The following is a 16676-nucleotide window of genomic DNA, read 5'->3' as shown; positions in this document are numbered from 1 at the left end:
CAGGTCCTTGAGAGGCAGACCCGTCTGGAGTCGAGCGGTAAGTGTACATGCATCATGATTGTAAGCTGTGCATGTGGTGATGTGCCAGTAGTATGCAGGTTGCACATCTGTTTGTATGGGGCCGAGTATGGGTGGGGGTATACAGGGCCGTGAGGCTAACACATGCGAGGGCTGTCATGTGTGAGACATGGATGGTGCTTGTGTGTGTAGGCTTGCATGCCAAATGCAGTTGTGTGGGCACACATGTTTGGATGAATGTGTATGTAAGTAGGCATGTTCGTGATGTCACGCATATATGTTGTTTTCAGCTGCATGTATCAGCACTGTGTACATGTGCATGTGTGTGTATTTGACAAGGGTGCAACAGTGATGCAACATGGATGCATGTGACAGCGGGATGTGGAAGCCTGATTGGCAGATGTGACATGGATGCCCATCTGAACACTGCGACAGTTGGCTGAGGTGTACACATGCATGCAAGTGTGGTGGTGTGCGTGCATGTGTAGTGCACTCCCTGTGTTGCATGTGATGTCTGGCTCACCTTTGCCTGCTCATGCTGTTGTATGTGTATGGATGGTGCTGGCAGTTGCGATATGGCTGTGGTATGGCTCATGTGTGCAAGTTGAAATAACATGTGTGTTGCCAATTGTGATGCCATGTCTGAGGTTTGCCAATGCCACTCATGTGCAACTGTCATGTGTGTATGTGTCCATAGTACAGTGCCCTGATGCCTGTGTTTTATTTCTCCCTGTTTGCAGCGTCAACTGATGAAGAGGGCGGAGAAGGTGCTGTGGAGCACAGCGGCGGGGATCGCACCGCCAGCCGGAGACGCAAGGCCTGGCTCCCCTCCCAGGTTGTGATCTCGTCGGGAAGTGAGGAGTCCGGTGCCGCGTCCCAGGCCGCAGCTGCTGGGGGGAGGTCCAAGAGGCGGAGGTTGGAGTTGGACTCCTCGGCAGCAGAAGGGGCAGCTGGGACCCCACAGGGCCCAACGGGGGAAGATGGCACGGAGTCATCCAGGTTGGTGGGGGGTTTGGTGGAGGAGGAGGCCGTGCAAGCAACAGAGACGGGGTCTGGAGGTGGGGATTCCACTGGTGCTAGTGGTGCAGTGCAGGACCAGGGACAGGAGGCAGCACAGGTTGCCGCGGAGGTGCCTGTGTGCAATCCTGTCCCTGATCCTGTCACTGCATCATCTTGCACCAGCAGGGATGCCTACGTCCAGACCCGTTTTCAGGCAGGGGATGAGCTCACGACAACTGGCCTTCCTCTGCCTGCGGACGTGTCTATCCGGGTCCGGGTTGAGCCTGTCCTGACTGGTGTGGCGTTGCGTCAACGGGCCATGCGAGGTGACCTGCAGTCTTTTCATGAGGAGACTGCACGTCATCTCGAATGGCTCGTTGACCACGTCGGCCTACTGGGACAGGTCACTCAGGCCGGATTCCTCCGTTTGATGGGGCTTGCTCAGACCCCCTCCTCAACTGAACCCCCTATGCGCCAGTCATCCTCAGTGCCATCTTCCCACCCATTAGTCACCTGGGTGCCCTGTGCAGCTGTCTCTGACGGTGCGGCCAGGCTGGTGGAGGAGGCATCCCTGCCACAGTCGGGAGTCGGATGTCCAGCAGGGGTAGCCACATCAACGACTGCACCCCAGCCAGCGGAGGATGTGCAGGCAGCAGGAGGCAGTGCACGGGCAGAGGCACAGCAGCAGCAGCAACGTGGTGGGAGCCATGATGGCTCGGGGCCTTCGACATCGGAGGGGCAGGCATCGGCCGGAGGGCAGGAGGACCCAGGACGGGAAGTGTCTTCCGTGTGGCAGCGGTTGGGCCACGCCATAGATGCGGAGCGGCAGCGGGCGGAAGAGGCACGGCTCACGATGGTCAGGGCTGAGAACTCCATGCGGAGGGCCCTGAGGCGGGCCGAGTGCTTCGAGGCAATTCGCAGGGAGTTGGGGGTGAACATGTCGACGGCTCTGCAGACCCTCGGGGCCATGGAGGAGGACCGCCTCCGGGACATTGAGCAGGAGTTCGATGATGCCCTGGCCCAGAACATCCCGAAGTGAGCCGTCGGACTAGCCCGCTGCCCTTGTAAATAGTTCTGTAGTTAGTGTTAGGTTTCCTTTGGTTTTGCATTTTTTTTGGACCTTTTGGACAATGGGCCACATTTTTGTATATAGTTTTTTTTTTAGGTAGTGTTATTAGATAGGTTTCATTTCTTCTGTTGGGATCATGGACCCTGGATTGTTTATCTGTACATAGTTGACTTTTGGATTTTCATTTTTTTTTTTTATTTACCCATGGAGCAATGGTTTTCGATTTTAATTTTCCATTGGATTTACTTTTGTGGACTGTGACTTTGGACACCTTTCCTTTGGATTATGATTTGTGGTTTTGCATTATTTCACGGACATGCTGGTTTATTCATTTTAAATTTCCATTATTGTTTGTTTATTTTTGATTCAATTTATGTTGCTTTTAATACATATTTTTTCTTCAAACTTCAATGTGTAGTATCATCTCATTGGTTTCATGCATATCATGATATGGGATTTGACATTCACTGACACCCATTGGGTGTATGTGAGGGACATGTGTTCATTTCCAAACTTGCAATTGGGGTTCTATCATGTTATTGCCATTTCTAAGTGGGTGGATGCAATACTCGGGTGGGTGTTTGGCATTTGGAGGGTGACCATAAGGGCCAGGAATCTAGATTGTGATGACATGTTGGCTGGGGGACATGAGTGGGGGCCTGGTGGAGGGTGCCCCTGCACTGCTGGGGGGTGGGGGTGGTGGGAGACATGAGTTGGACATGAGTGGGGGCCTGGTGGAGTGTGCCCCTAGATGCTGGGGGGTGGGGGTGATGGGAGACATGAGTTGGACATGAGTGGGGGCCTGGTGGAGGGTGCCCTGCACTGCTGGGGGGTGGGGGTGCAGGGGGACATGAGTGGGGGCTGGTGGAGGGTGCCCCTAGATGCTGGGGGGTGGGGGTGATGGGAGACATGAGTTGGACATGAGTGGGGGCCTGGGGGAGGGTGCCCTGCACTGCTGGGGGGTGGGGGTGGTGGGAGACATGAGTTTGGGCCTGGTGGAGGGTGCCCCTGCACTGATGGGGGTGGGGGTGATGGGAGACATGAGTGGGGGCCTGGTGGAGGGTGCCCCTGCACTGCTGCGGGGTGGGGTGGTGGGAGACATGAGTGGGGCCTGGTGGAGGGTGCCCCTGGATGCTGGGGGTGGGGGTGCAGGGGGACATGTGTGGGGGCCTGGTGGAGGGTGCCCTGCACTGCTGGGGTGTGGGGGTGATGGGAGACATGAGTGGGGGCCTGGTGGAGGGTGCCCTGCACTGCTGGGGGGTGGGGGTGCAAGGGGACATGAGTGGGGGCCTGTTGGAGGGTGCCCCTGGGGGCTGGGGATGCAGGGGGACATGCGTTGGTGGGCAGTAGTGCAAGGTGACATGTGGGTTGGGTGGGGGGCATGGGCATCGTGGATGGGCTGCCTGCGGGACATGTGCAGTGTAGGCCCCTGTGGTGTGGGCCGCCTGCAGGGGCCATGGAGGGTGTAGAGGGTACACCTGGGAGGACCCACACGTGCAATTCACGTGTGGTGCTCCCCGCGCACCCCTGGAATACACGTACCCTGATGGAATCGCGTGTGATACTTCCTGCGCACCCCTGTAATACACGTACCCTGCTGCTTTTGCGTGTGATACTTCCCGCGCACCCCTGGAATACACGTACCCTGATGGAATCGCGTGTGATACTTCCTGCGCACCCCTGAAATACACGTACCCTGCTGCTTTTGCGTGTGATACTTCCTGCGCACCCCTGGAATACACGTACCCTGCTGCTTTTGCATGTGATACTTCCCGCGCACCCCTGGAATACACGTACCCTGATGGAATCCCCTGTGATACTTCCCGCGCACCCCTGAAATGCACGTACCCTGCTGTTTTTGCGTGTGATACTTCCCGCGCACCCCTGGAATACACGTGCCCTGATGGAATCGTGTGTGTTACTTCCCACGCACCCCTGATGTACACGTACCCAGGAAAATCGCGTGTGAAACTTCCCGCGAACCACTGAAATACACGTTCCCGGCTTGGCGTTTGCTGTTTGGCAGCCCTGTGAACTGGTCCAGGGTTGGTGCAGCCCTTTGCGATGATTTGGGAATTTTGAAGGCTTTTCCTTGCACGAGGGCGTTCTTGGGGGCATAACTGGCGCTGCTGCAGGGTCGCTGCGCCACTCTGCGCCACGGCTGGTTTCGGAGGCTAAAATCCATGAGGATTTTTCGCACGCGGCTGGCGCAGTGTATCGCACGGGGACACTGTGCACCAGCCGCGTGCGCCACTTTTGTGCGAATTTCTATGAATTACCCTCTATGTTACTAACATCACGTAACCCTAAATGTGCATACGTTACACCTGTTTTTTTCTGCATTAGGTACTGGCTACATAAGCAGTTGAAAGTGATCTTTTTTCTTTGTGTTTCTCTTCAACAAACGCTCGTAATCGTACGTCTTTTTTTAATCTGTCTTTTTAATAGTATTTAAATGCTTTGTTATATACTTATTAAAAATGTTTTTGATACTATGCCTTTGGTAAGACGCATATCTAGGTGAGAATTAACATCACCTGTCGAGTAGTCTACCTATACCTGATGTGTGGATAAGGTGGGTAGCTGGTTGTGATATTGCTGTTTTGTTATTTGTGTTTACTCCTCAATCACCACAGCCCCCTAAAAAAAGAGGAATCTTTTTGCTCAAACACTTTTGATACCCAGTCCATTCCATGCATTTGTAGTGATCTGACGGAGAACAGCACAGATGACTTTTTAGAACACGTAACGCCTTTAAATATTTTTGAGGATATGCATTGCCTGTTGTGCTCTTGGGCCTTTTGAGAAGACGATACAATGTTGTGTGTGGCCTTACTTGTTAGCTTTGGGAGTAGGAAACAATAGTTGGAACCCTGGAATCCTCCACTTGACCTCATTGTGTGATCCCGGACAAACTGCTTTACCTCACTTTAAATGGGATCACTTTGCAGTGTTTCAGTCGATACGGAAGCATCTCCCCAAATTAGTTATACTGCCCATTAGAATAATATTGAGCATTTGTAAAGTGCACATTGCAAGCTGCATTGTCTGTGAGCTGACTTAGGGCAATGTCAATTATGAGCCATGCTTTCCCCCTTAGACCAGTGACATACATTATATGGCTTTATATTTATAAATACTCTATCCGTTGTCGTTAGTGCACCCTAGTTGTGTTTGTGCCCCTCAACAATGTCCTATTAGGACAATCCTGGTTTTAAACTCATCGAATCACTGCTCCTTTCCTCAGTACCTGCCATATACAGTTCACGGAGTGTCTATTCGCAAGGAGTGTAAATAACTGTCAGTGTACACAATTTGTTCGGGTGATGTGTTTGAATCCACGTGACTTTCAGTTTCTAGGTAGGGCGTAAGTCCCTGTATTTTTTCTTAAATTACCTAGCACAAAGGTTTCTGGGGTTCTGTGCTGTACACAGGGGCGGGTTCCTTCGAATCCGGGCCTGGCGCTGCCAGCTCCACGCAGATTTCCTGGACATGAGAGAACACGGACCGCATTCCCTAACTTGTACAATCTTTTCATCAGCTGTTTTGAATGGCAGCCATGGGTAGGTGGTGTGTAGGACAAACATACTCATCATTGTCTCTTTTTAATAAGCTTCAGGGTGTCTCTGGAAGCCCTTTGGGCCTTCCCAGGGTGGTCCAGCCTCACGGTTTGAAGACTGCTGGTCTAAGGGGCTAGGGCGATTAGGTGTGTCTTGTCAGCAAACTTGCACTCATCGACACTGGGGGTTTCAGTGCCCTCCACTTCTTTAGCTGCACGTGATAGAGTCGTTCTTGTCCTGAGCTGTAACTGTGAGGACATTGCATTGGTCCTCCCGGACTGGTGCAGAACCTGGTGCTTTGGGTCATCATAGCAGAGGGTCAGGTTTCAGACTCTTATGCAGGCGTTAGACACTGGGATTGATAGGCTTCTCTACCCTCCCCCTAATCCCCCTATTGTGGTGCGGTCTTGGCTCAGCTGGTTTTTCCAAGCCATAAACTAAATCCCAAACTCCTTCCACCATCGGAGTATTCTTGGGGACTTCAACTTTCTCTACTTCACACCCTACCTCATCCTCTCCTCTTCTTATTCCCTTTCTCCTCCTCCCATGCATTCATCTTATTTCGCCTCTGTCCTGCCTCCTCTCTTCATTCCCTCCTATCCCTGTCCTTCTTGTTATCTCACCCTGCAGCTCAGTCCCTTACCTCAACTCTCCAGCATTCTTACTGAATCCTCGAATTCTCTTTTTATTGTAATTCACTCCCCTCTCTTGTAGTTCCACTCACATTTTTCATCCGGCCTACTTCTCTTTCTCGAGCCCCTATTTATGTCATCATCCTCTTGACATCCTCTTATCCTCTAGTCTGTTTCCCTTCAATAACTCATTAACTCATCTCTTACGTCAACATCCTCTGTTGTTTTCTCGCCTTCATGCTACTGTTTTCCTCCTCTGCTTTGTTTAAGTCTTCAGCTCTTTTCTTCTTACACCCCTCCGTTTTTCTCTCTTTCTTCTGTTCCTCTTACTTCTACCCACGCACTTTCTTTAGCACCAGCTCCTCCGTTAACCACTGCTCCTCTTACTCCTTGCCGTGCTTCTTCTTTCAGATGTGAACCTCTTAAGCCCTTCCTTTCACCTCTGCCCCTCCTACTCCTTTCAGTTTATCTCCACCTTTCATCATTGCTCTTCTGCCTTTATCTATCCCTCTTTCTGCCGCTCCTCCTCGCTGCACTGCTATGCTGCAAACTCCCGACTTTCCTCATCCCTAGCTCTGACACAGCGTACTAACATTGTTCGCCTTTTATCCCTGTCTAGAGTGTGGGCTGTACCGAATAGCATATTTAGTATTCGGCCGAATACTGCATAGTTTGTCAACTATTCGGCCGAAGCCGAATATGAAGCCAAATATTTCCTTTATTTAATAAATCAAGTCCTAAACTTCAAAAAACACACTTATTAAAAAAAAAATAAAGCACCATTTTAAATGCATTCTATACTTTATTTATATTCGTTGTAATCAATGTAGCAACTTTACTTAAAGTATAAAAGGCAGAAATAAAGCAGATTTAACCAAAATGAAGAGACCAAATGTACAGAAGATTGTTGCATATTCAGTGCCAGTTAAAGTGCAAAAGGACTGCCTTTGTGAATCAGATGCATTGCATTCTCTATCCAGTTGCAAAGTCGATGCGGTTGAGTTTCGAAACTTCTTTGCAGTTCACATAGAAATGTATCAAGAGGAAATCTGAAATGTGTGAACTCCATCTCACAACTATTCACCCCACCCAAACAAATGCTGCTCACTTTTCACTTATCCTAGCCACTCTTTCTCGCCAATACACAAACATATGCAACTTATAATTCCCGATAGAATATCAGATCATGTTAAACTCAGGATTTAAGACATTAAACAAACAAAAGGGGGGACTATGACATACACAATGGGAAGTGACATGACAGGAACTGAAAGTATCTGTGCACATTTCTTTCAGTTTGTTTTTTCCAACTGAAAAAAAGTGCACATTGCATATAACCATTCACCAAAAGAAAAGATGTTTCTTTATTGTTGCAGGCTAAGTATAAAAGATGAGCACCATTTTTGTCTAAGAATCTGTAACAAAACATGCCCTAAAGAGCAGATTACAATATAAAATATTTTTCAGCTGTGTAATAGCAATTTGACTGGCCTAATTCTATTCAGTTTTGCCAATTGAAGTCAATATTTGCCTTTCTGAGTTCATGTTGCATTGTATTCAAATGAGAATGTCAAAGTATTCAGCAAGAGCCGAATAGCAAGAAACTATTTGGCCGGAGCCAAATAGCTTTTTTTCAGCTGGAATTCGGCCGAATACTTACTCGAAGCCGAAGTTCGGTACACCCCTAGGACTATAGAGTTAGACCTGGGGACCAAAATGGGGTGAGTGTATTCAGGTGCGGTTACTCATGTAAATTACACAAGTGTGATCTGTACATACTTTGCCCATGGATCACATTTCTTTAAGCCAACTTATTATAACCTCTTTCTGCCACCTTTTGTTTACTTTGCATGTGCATGCAAGTACCGCTGTGTTTGGAATCTTCAGGTAGGCACTCTTGATCAAGGTAGAATGCCTCCAGATTCTTTCAGCTTCACTGACATGTGACTGGGCGTGATTCTCAGAGTGCTAGGAGAAGCGTGCTTGCAACCTACTTTCTTTCTGCAAACCAGGCCTCATTCCTAGAAAAGTCATAGATGCCCCAGCTGGCAGTTCCATGAACACCATGGTATTTGTTTGTCTTCCTGCTAAATTGCCCATCCTCATGCTGCCAGTGGTGGTAGGGGACAGTGTGGTGTGGAATAAACACAAAGCTATGGATGAACTGGGGAACCCAGATAATGGAACCTCATCACAGTGTTAATGGGGATTGAGTCCGATGGCCATGGGTATTTGGTCAGAGGGATATGGTGATGCGGTTTGGGGCTATTACAATTCCGTCGTGGGGCTGTGTGGATTGCCTCTAGGGACTATTGATTGGATCTGAGGGGTGGAGGCTACTATGGGTGGGTCTTGGGGATATACTGATTGTGCCTGAAGGGCTGAAGTGATCATGTCAGGGGGCTATGGTAATATGCTTTCAGAGTATGGTGGGTCGGACTGAAGTTTGGGGGCTTGACTATTGACGCTGGGAGTGTATGGTGATTAGGCCTGCAGCGTCACGGATATGTTGATTGGGGCTGAGGATGGAAAGATATTCTGATTGTGTCTGGGGTATATGGTGATTGAATTCTGGGCTGGGGGTGGTGTATATTCTCGTTGTGTCTGGGGGCTTGGTGGTGGATTTGGAGAGCTACAATGAATAGATCTGGGGGTGGGAGGATGTTCATATCAGGGATGTCATTTCACCGAAATGCCAGGGGTAGTGGAAGTGACATCACATAACCCTCGACCTCTGATGACATCACAGGAAGTGATGTAATTTAAACCCATCCCTAAGTGACATCACAGGAACTGATGGAACACAACCTTTCACCCCTTGATGAAACACGAAGTGGCATCACATAGCATTGTTCCTAAGTACACTGCGAAAAATATGGTAAGAATATCACTGTAATGTGATATACGTTTCAAACAAGAATGAGTCACCTTATGTATCATTAATATCAGTGTTTATAGGCCCATATTACCAAATTACTGTGAATGCAAGCAGACATGTACGGCCAAATAATAATGATGTATTATTATATAGCACTTATGCTTAAGCGCTTCACATAGAACAGATATACATACAATATCACCCAACCTGTGTTGGTACTCATTTATCAAACTCAGAAAGATGAAAGGCTGAGTCGGCCTTGCCTGAATTCGCACTTGCAACCTGCAGATCACACACACACACACACATCACAACAGCAGGCGCTCAACCCACTGAGCTATGTTACCAGCTATAGTAATCTTACGGCTATAGTAAAATGAGCAATTACATGTCTGAATGTTCTTAAAGTCAGAAAGCAAATTACACTCTGTAGTGGATACCAAACTGGTAACTGACATTTAACAGCAGGCCAGTTCATATGCAGGTCTGGTGCAAAGTTGGCCACATGTCACGCCTACGTGGATCTACTTTTCAGGCTTCAGAATGTGGCAACATAAAGACCATTAGGAGGGTTCATAACTGTGTATTAAAGAATTTAGAGTAGCACAGGCAAAGCAGTGCACTCACTCGGCATCCTGTACTCTGGGCACTAGATACCTCATACATGTAAACTAACATCCTGAACACCATGCCATGGAAATAGGAAAGATACACACATTGCAACAAAGCATTAATTGTGGTTCAATGAAATCAAGAGCCAATTTATGTGCTATGGTCAAACATTTCTACACTGTCCACAAATTTTTGGCACAAGGATTTTGTCAAGTGACCAAGGACACCGAGATGGAATGTCTTGTGATGATCGTAACAGAGACAATGGGGGTCATTAAGAGTTCGGAGGCAGCCATGGCGCTATTAGCACCATGGCTGCCTCCAAACTCGTGTCCGGATCCGGGTTCTCAGAATGGGGACTTAACGGGTCATTCCAACCTTGGAGGACCCGGTAACTCCCCATTCTGAAAACCATTCCCCATTCCCATTCGAGCCCCCATAGGGCTCAATGGGAATGGGGAAGGAGCTAATAACGGACCCATAATTTACGAACCCGTTATTAGCTCCCTGGTCCCTTAGCGGCTCCCACTAAGGATGGCTGGTTTTACCAGCCAGCCCTGGTCCCTTAGCGGCTCCCACTAAGGATGGCTGGTTTTACCAGCCAGCCTTAGTGGGACCCGCTAAGGGACCTCGGAATGCGGCGGTAAGGGGTTAAGGGCACCGGCATCCTTACCGGTGCCGTTAACCCATTCCCGCCAGCCTCGTAATGAGCCCCAATAACTGCAAATTGCGAAATGCAAAATACATAGTCCGAAATGGATGCTTATTCTACTCTTAAGGCTTTTTGGAAGTTTTCATCTGCATTGTGAATTTGAGGTGTTTAAGAACAGTCTAAATCAGTGACACCCCCTGAAGTGTGCCTGAAATAAAACTTTAATGAGTCCAGCAATTGTTGTATAGAAAGACACCTTTGTTATTCCTTTTCTTTCTTATTTAAGGTCACTGCTCAAAGTGTTACACTTGTGGAACCCCCTGTTTTTTTTAAGAAGCCCGAACAAGAAAGCCTGCCACTCCAGAAACAAAGAGCACCATGGTGCTGGTCACAACACAGGAACTTCCATTAAAAATAAACAAATGATGTCCCTGGTTCCTTTTAGGCCTAGGGATATGGTGATTGGGTCTAAGGGACTAACTAGATTGCTTCTGGGAGCTATGGTGATTTGCTCCGGGAGGCTATAGTGATTGGGTGTGGGGATATTCTGTTTAGGTTTAAGGCTATGGTGACTGTATCTGGATGGGCGCACAGAGGGTCTCGGGAGAGCGATGGTGATTATGCCTGACTGGGCTTACAAAAGTGTATGTGGAGACAGTATTTGGATGTGCTTACAAAGAAGCTTTAAATAGGGTTAGGGTGATTGTGTATAGGTGAGCCTATTAAGAGAGGTCTGAATAGGGCTATAGTGATTTGGTCTGGGTAGGCCTAAAAAGAGGAATCTGCATGTGGGCGACGCTGCTTTGTTCTGGACGGTGACTAGGACCCTTGGATGTGGTTTGGACCATATGCAGATGGGGTCTGTGGGGTAGGCTGGGCTATATGTAGCAGTGTTTGGACGGGGCTATGAAGAGGGGGTCCACAGGTGGCAATGGTGAATGTGTTTAGAGGGAGCTATGAATAATGGATCTAGTATGATCTATGGAGAATGGATCGGGGTAGGGGTAGGGCTAGTAAACAGGAAGGACGATGATGTGTAGGTGTGCAGGGGACTATGGAGGGTGAGTTTGGAGGGGGATATAAAGAGAAGAACCGCACTGGGGCAGTGCAAAGGATGTCGGATGGGAGCATTGAATATGGGTCCAAGAGGGGGCAATAAAGAAGGTATCTCTAGCAGTGGTCATCAAACTGTAGGGGGGTAGGCTCTTCCAAAACGGAGTGCAGTGACTGAGTTTAATAGAAAATATAAGCAGAAATGACATCTAGTATGGGAGGCTCAGCAACAACAATTATACACAAGGGTGCCTCGGTATTAAAAACGGTTGACTATCACTGCTCTAGAGAGAGCTACAAACCTGAGAGTGGTGAAGAGGGCATTGATGATGAAGCAGAATGTGCTAATGAACATGGGCCCTGGAAGGGGAAATAAAAGGGAGGTTTGGAATGGAACAATGCAGAAGTTGTTGAATTAGACTCAGAAGTGCAAATCCCACTGGTGGCTGCTTAGAGGGAGATTGTATGGGGGTTACAACATTTGATCTTGATGGAGACTTTGAAGGGGGCACCTGGTTTGTGGCTTCCGATAGACAGTCTACTTGGGGAAATGAAGAGGGGATGGGGAGATTTGGATAGGGCAATGAAGATAGAGGGCCTAGAGTGGAAATTGAGGTGTCTGGGCAAAACATGTAGAGGGTCTGGAATGTGGCAGTGAAGAAGGGTCTGCACATATGGGTCTGGTTGTGTCTGTGGGTCATCTCTTCTCCTTTGCTTAATTAAGCCACCTGCTGTCAAGTGACATGAAAAAGGTTCCCCCATCTCCCCTCCCCTCTGATCTCCATTCCAAGCCTCCATCTCCCTCCACATACCTTAGCCATCCATCTGTGGGGTGCATTTAAAGGCCCCGAATAGAAGTTCCTTTCACATGAATAGCAAGATTTTAAACACTGAAACAAAAACGGCCTGGTCTTTGATTTTGTTTTTCAAGCAAAATTAAGGAACCGTGTGGAAAGGGGCCTACCTGTAATTACCAATGGACAAGCAGCATTTTAATTTACAAAAGCAGGAGGAATCAAAGACCCCTGTCACATGGAAAACAGGAATTTTACACATTGAAAACAAAAATGTCATGCACATGTGTGTGCAAATAAAACCGGTTTTATAAAGTAAAAGTGAAAAAAATATCACTGCTCACAGAAAAATGTCAGGAAAACAAAACATGATATGCAGGTTGATCAAAAGCAATGTACATTATCTTTCATCTACAAAACTCCAGCGACATTTGGAAGAGCCAATTTGTCTTTATGGAAAATGTTAGCCCCAGGCAGATCCTTTTGCTGGCTGTGGGCGAAAAATTCAAAAGGAATCTCATCATCTCAGCCTGGATGTTACATCTCCCATCTAATGACCAACCGCAATAAAAATGTCCTTCTAAAGGTGTCAACATTCAGTGTTCTCCAAGTCTGCTCGCTCTGAAAGCATTGACTTCAAGAAAAGTTAACCCTTGGCTGGAGCATGACTAATATGTGTGAAAATGGGGGCACACACTTCAAAGAGCAAGCTTCCAACACAAAGGAGACTGATAAAGGTATAGGCTGACCTAGTGAAAACAAATGGCCGGAAGGCAGGGGTCAGGGCCGTTTGTCTCAGATTCACAATTAATTTAAAAGGATTATTATCATTTAGGCCTTTTTCTCAGCCATCATAAGGCGGATGGATTTCACCTATGTACCATTTTTTAGGTAATTTCAAGGCAATTTTGGGTATATAAAATGTATCTACCTTTGACTCTGGGAACTGTAAAGTCCAGTTAAACTAGGTTTCTGGTTGATCTGAACATGTTCCAAAATGTGAGAATTGGTGAGCGGGTGGAAAATGAAATTAGGAATATGCTTAATAACTAACATATTTATAACTGTTGTGCTTTTTCTGGAAACAACAGAAAGGTGTCACGTGGCCATGCTACATGATACGGATTTGGTGGTCGGCTTATCTAATTCTCCATGATTAGCTGAATTAGAACATATGTTTAGAATGGCAGTTGCTTGTCGAAGTATGAAGTTGTGATACATAACTAGTCAAAAGGAGAACAAAGGGCGATGACAAATGGGAATTGCCATGTGTTGCTCCGGAACCCTAGACCAATCTTGACTAGGAGGCTGGGTTTGGAAGGAGAGAGAAGGGTAACTGTCCAATCCTAGTGGCAGGGATTATTGCAGGGTCCTTCCCCAAGATTGTAAAATTGATGGTGTCATCACTGCTATATAAGTGGGACTGCACTTGGACATGGGGCACACACAAAAAAAAGACAGACAGAAAGACAGGACATAGAGGAGACAGACCATCAGAAAGGCTGCTGACACTTACCATCTGACAACTGTAAGGAGACACCAGAAGGGATTGATGAGAGTGCATCTGGATGGAGCTGTCTATTTATAGGAATGCTTCAAAGCTGACTGCATCCTATGGTGGAGAGCAGGCAGTCGTTTTTGAGAGTGGAGTGACCAGACCCCTACCCTATCTTTCCAGAGTATCCTGAGATGCAGCTTGATTTCCTGAACCTTAAACAGGGGCTTGCTATGGAAGTAGAACTGAGCCCTGGGAAACCAAAAGGTGGGGGAGTCTGCTTGCCTTGAGTCCTTTCCCTTTATAGTGGGTGGGCGGCAAAACTATGTAGATCCTTAGCATATTTAACCAAAAATGTTAATTAATTAATTCCCAATTTGGCAGAACAATATGGGGTGAAGTTTGTTAAAATTCGAAATTAACAAAGCTCACTTCTCAGTGTGTGCTGAAAACTAAAACATATACATTATTTGGGTAATCCTTGTTGTCCAGCTGACCCAGACATCTTAAGGAAGAGGGGTGTCTTTGTTCTTAAATCAGTTCAACCTTTTTATCCAGCATCCCTAACACAGGCCTTTCAGTAAGGGGAGGTGTGGAGGGGGGGTTTGAAATCCAATACTCCCCAAAGCATTCCGATTTTTCTGTCTGACTTCCCAACATAGACCAAAGCAAGTGGGGTCTGAAAAACAAACCGCTAAATCACACTGTGCTTATTTCAAACCTAAAGCGTGGGCAAAATCATAATTGCCATATGTATTTGAACCAATCTGCTAGCATTTTAAGCTGGCTGGAAAATCAGAATCGCACAACATCACATGATAACTGCCTTTGTTATTGATCTGTGTAATTATTTTGTGTAGTGCGATTTGTAGAAAGTGAAGAATTGTGATTGTGTTCCTTTTAAATTCACTTTTGTGATTTATTTATGCTTAGAAAAGTAGATTGTGTTGTGCCACGGCTAAATTGGCTTTTGACATTTTTGTACTAATTTCTATTACTTTTAATTTAAATAAATACCAATAAATTTCCCACACACTGGCCTGGTTCTTGGCTCATAGTTAGCTCAGAGAGAGGGATCGAAGGGGCATGATATGTTTCTGAGATAGGGCTAATATAAGAATCTGTTAACAGTTTTTTGCATAACCACGTGATTGTGGAGGGAAGGAACTCCCCTTGTTGAGGGTGGCTCTTCAATAAACTGTTATACATCCCATCTTTCAACCCTCCATCGTCAGCTCACTCGTCCTCTTATCACATGGTCTATGTCCACGCACAGCTACCACCATCCATACCGTCTAGCCATCCCATGCTGCATATATTCACCTCCCCCTACTAGTATCACCACCCACTTCTCCCTACCCCTGAACATTTAACCATATTGCACTCTACAATCCACCTCACACAGATCCCTTTCCCTTAGAATGCACACACAACTCACACACACACACGCACGTGCACACGAACACACACACACACTGATTCCAAAGCACAAAGTGCATGACAGAACTATTTACACACAGTTGGCTTCTTGTCTCCCAAAACCCACACCTATTAGATGGAGCTCTGCTAACCCAGACTCAAGCCAGTGCAAGAGGTTTTGTAAACCGTGAACACAGAACCTAATAAAGAGAGTGCATCATAACATGTTGCAAATTCCACTGGGTGACTAGCTCACTGGTCAAGTGCTAGACTCAGTGAGGTGGCAAGTCTTTTCTTTGCAGGTTTCAATCCACAGCAGCACCAACTCATCCCTACATCCTTCTGATAACGATAAACGGAGCACCATTGGGTTTGACACTAATAACTGCTATGAGTAGAACACTTAAAATTAGGAGGAATCTGTCATCAGTCACTGTATAAAAACCAAATGGGAAACCAAATCACATATTATTATTTGCCCCAAAAGATAACAAACATGTATTCTGTTAATATACCTCATTTGGGCAACATGAATAACGACAGATCTTAATGTGACAAGCTGTTCGACCTAGTACTATCAGCACATCTTGACTGACATCAGCTCCACAATGCCAATAATCAAACAACACACACAACTGGCCTTACACAATGAACAACCACAATAAGTAATGTCAAGGGCTCCCCTGTACTCTATATTCCACATCTATCCGAAAACCTACTTAACTAACAATAAACAAGGGCACGTGAGAAAGTCGCACGTTGTGACCCACTGCGGTGATCCACCAGGTAGGATGAACTCTTGAGCCAGTCTCACCAGTCTGTCAATACAAAACGATAATCCCCTCTCGTTCTCAAAACCTGCCCAGCACCATGAGTCTGAATACACGCCCTGCACCTTAACTGTCAGTTCCCAAGACCTGACTCCTGTATGGGTGCCCCACCACTATGAAAAGTCACAGAACCTCAATGATGCCCTCAACTCGCTGCTTTACCATGCACAATCTCGCTATGCTGTGAGCTCATTTAGCTCTGGATGTCACGTGGGGTTCAGAATCGTTTTACTGTAGCCCACGTACCAGCATTCTCTGAAACCCTCTTCCATGTTTGCTTAAATGTGGCACAAGTGATCCAGGGCTGAAGATTTTCTGTGGATGCAAGTAGTATGCCCATTCAGGTGGGGTAAGCAAGCTATGTGCACGACTCTTAACTGATAGATATTAAACAGTTATAACATATGGCACTGTAATGTACATAACTGAATTGCTAGAGTCTCTTTCACAACACCACTCTGCATGCTGGCAATCATAAGCAAACTCCAAAATGATGCATCATGAATCTCTTTCACTCAATCTCTCTCTGTCTCCATCTCTCGGTATGAGGGAGAGTCATGTTGTCAGGCAGTGGCGTACTGGGCGGGAGGTGGGGAGTAGGGTCAGCTTGCCCCATTGACTCTTTTAGAGCACGACCGGGACATTTGGCAGTGGGACACGGAAAT

The sequence above is a fragment of the Ambystoma mexicanum genome, chromosome 11 (genome assembly GCF_040938575.1).
Source record: "Ambystoma mexicanum isolate Mex_15411 chromosome 11, UKY_AmexF1_1, whole genome shotgun sequence".
NCBI classification, from domain to species: Eukaryota; Metazoa; Chordata; class Amphibia; order Caudata; family Ambystomatidae; genus Ambystoma; species Ambystoma mexicanum.
This window is presented reverse-complemented; position numbering follows the sequence as displayed.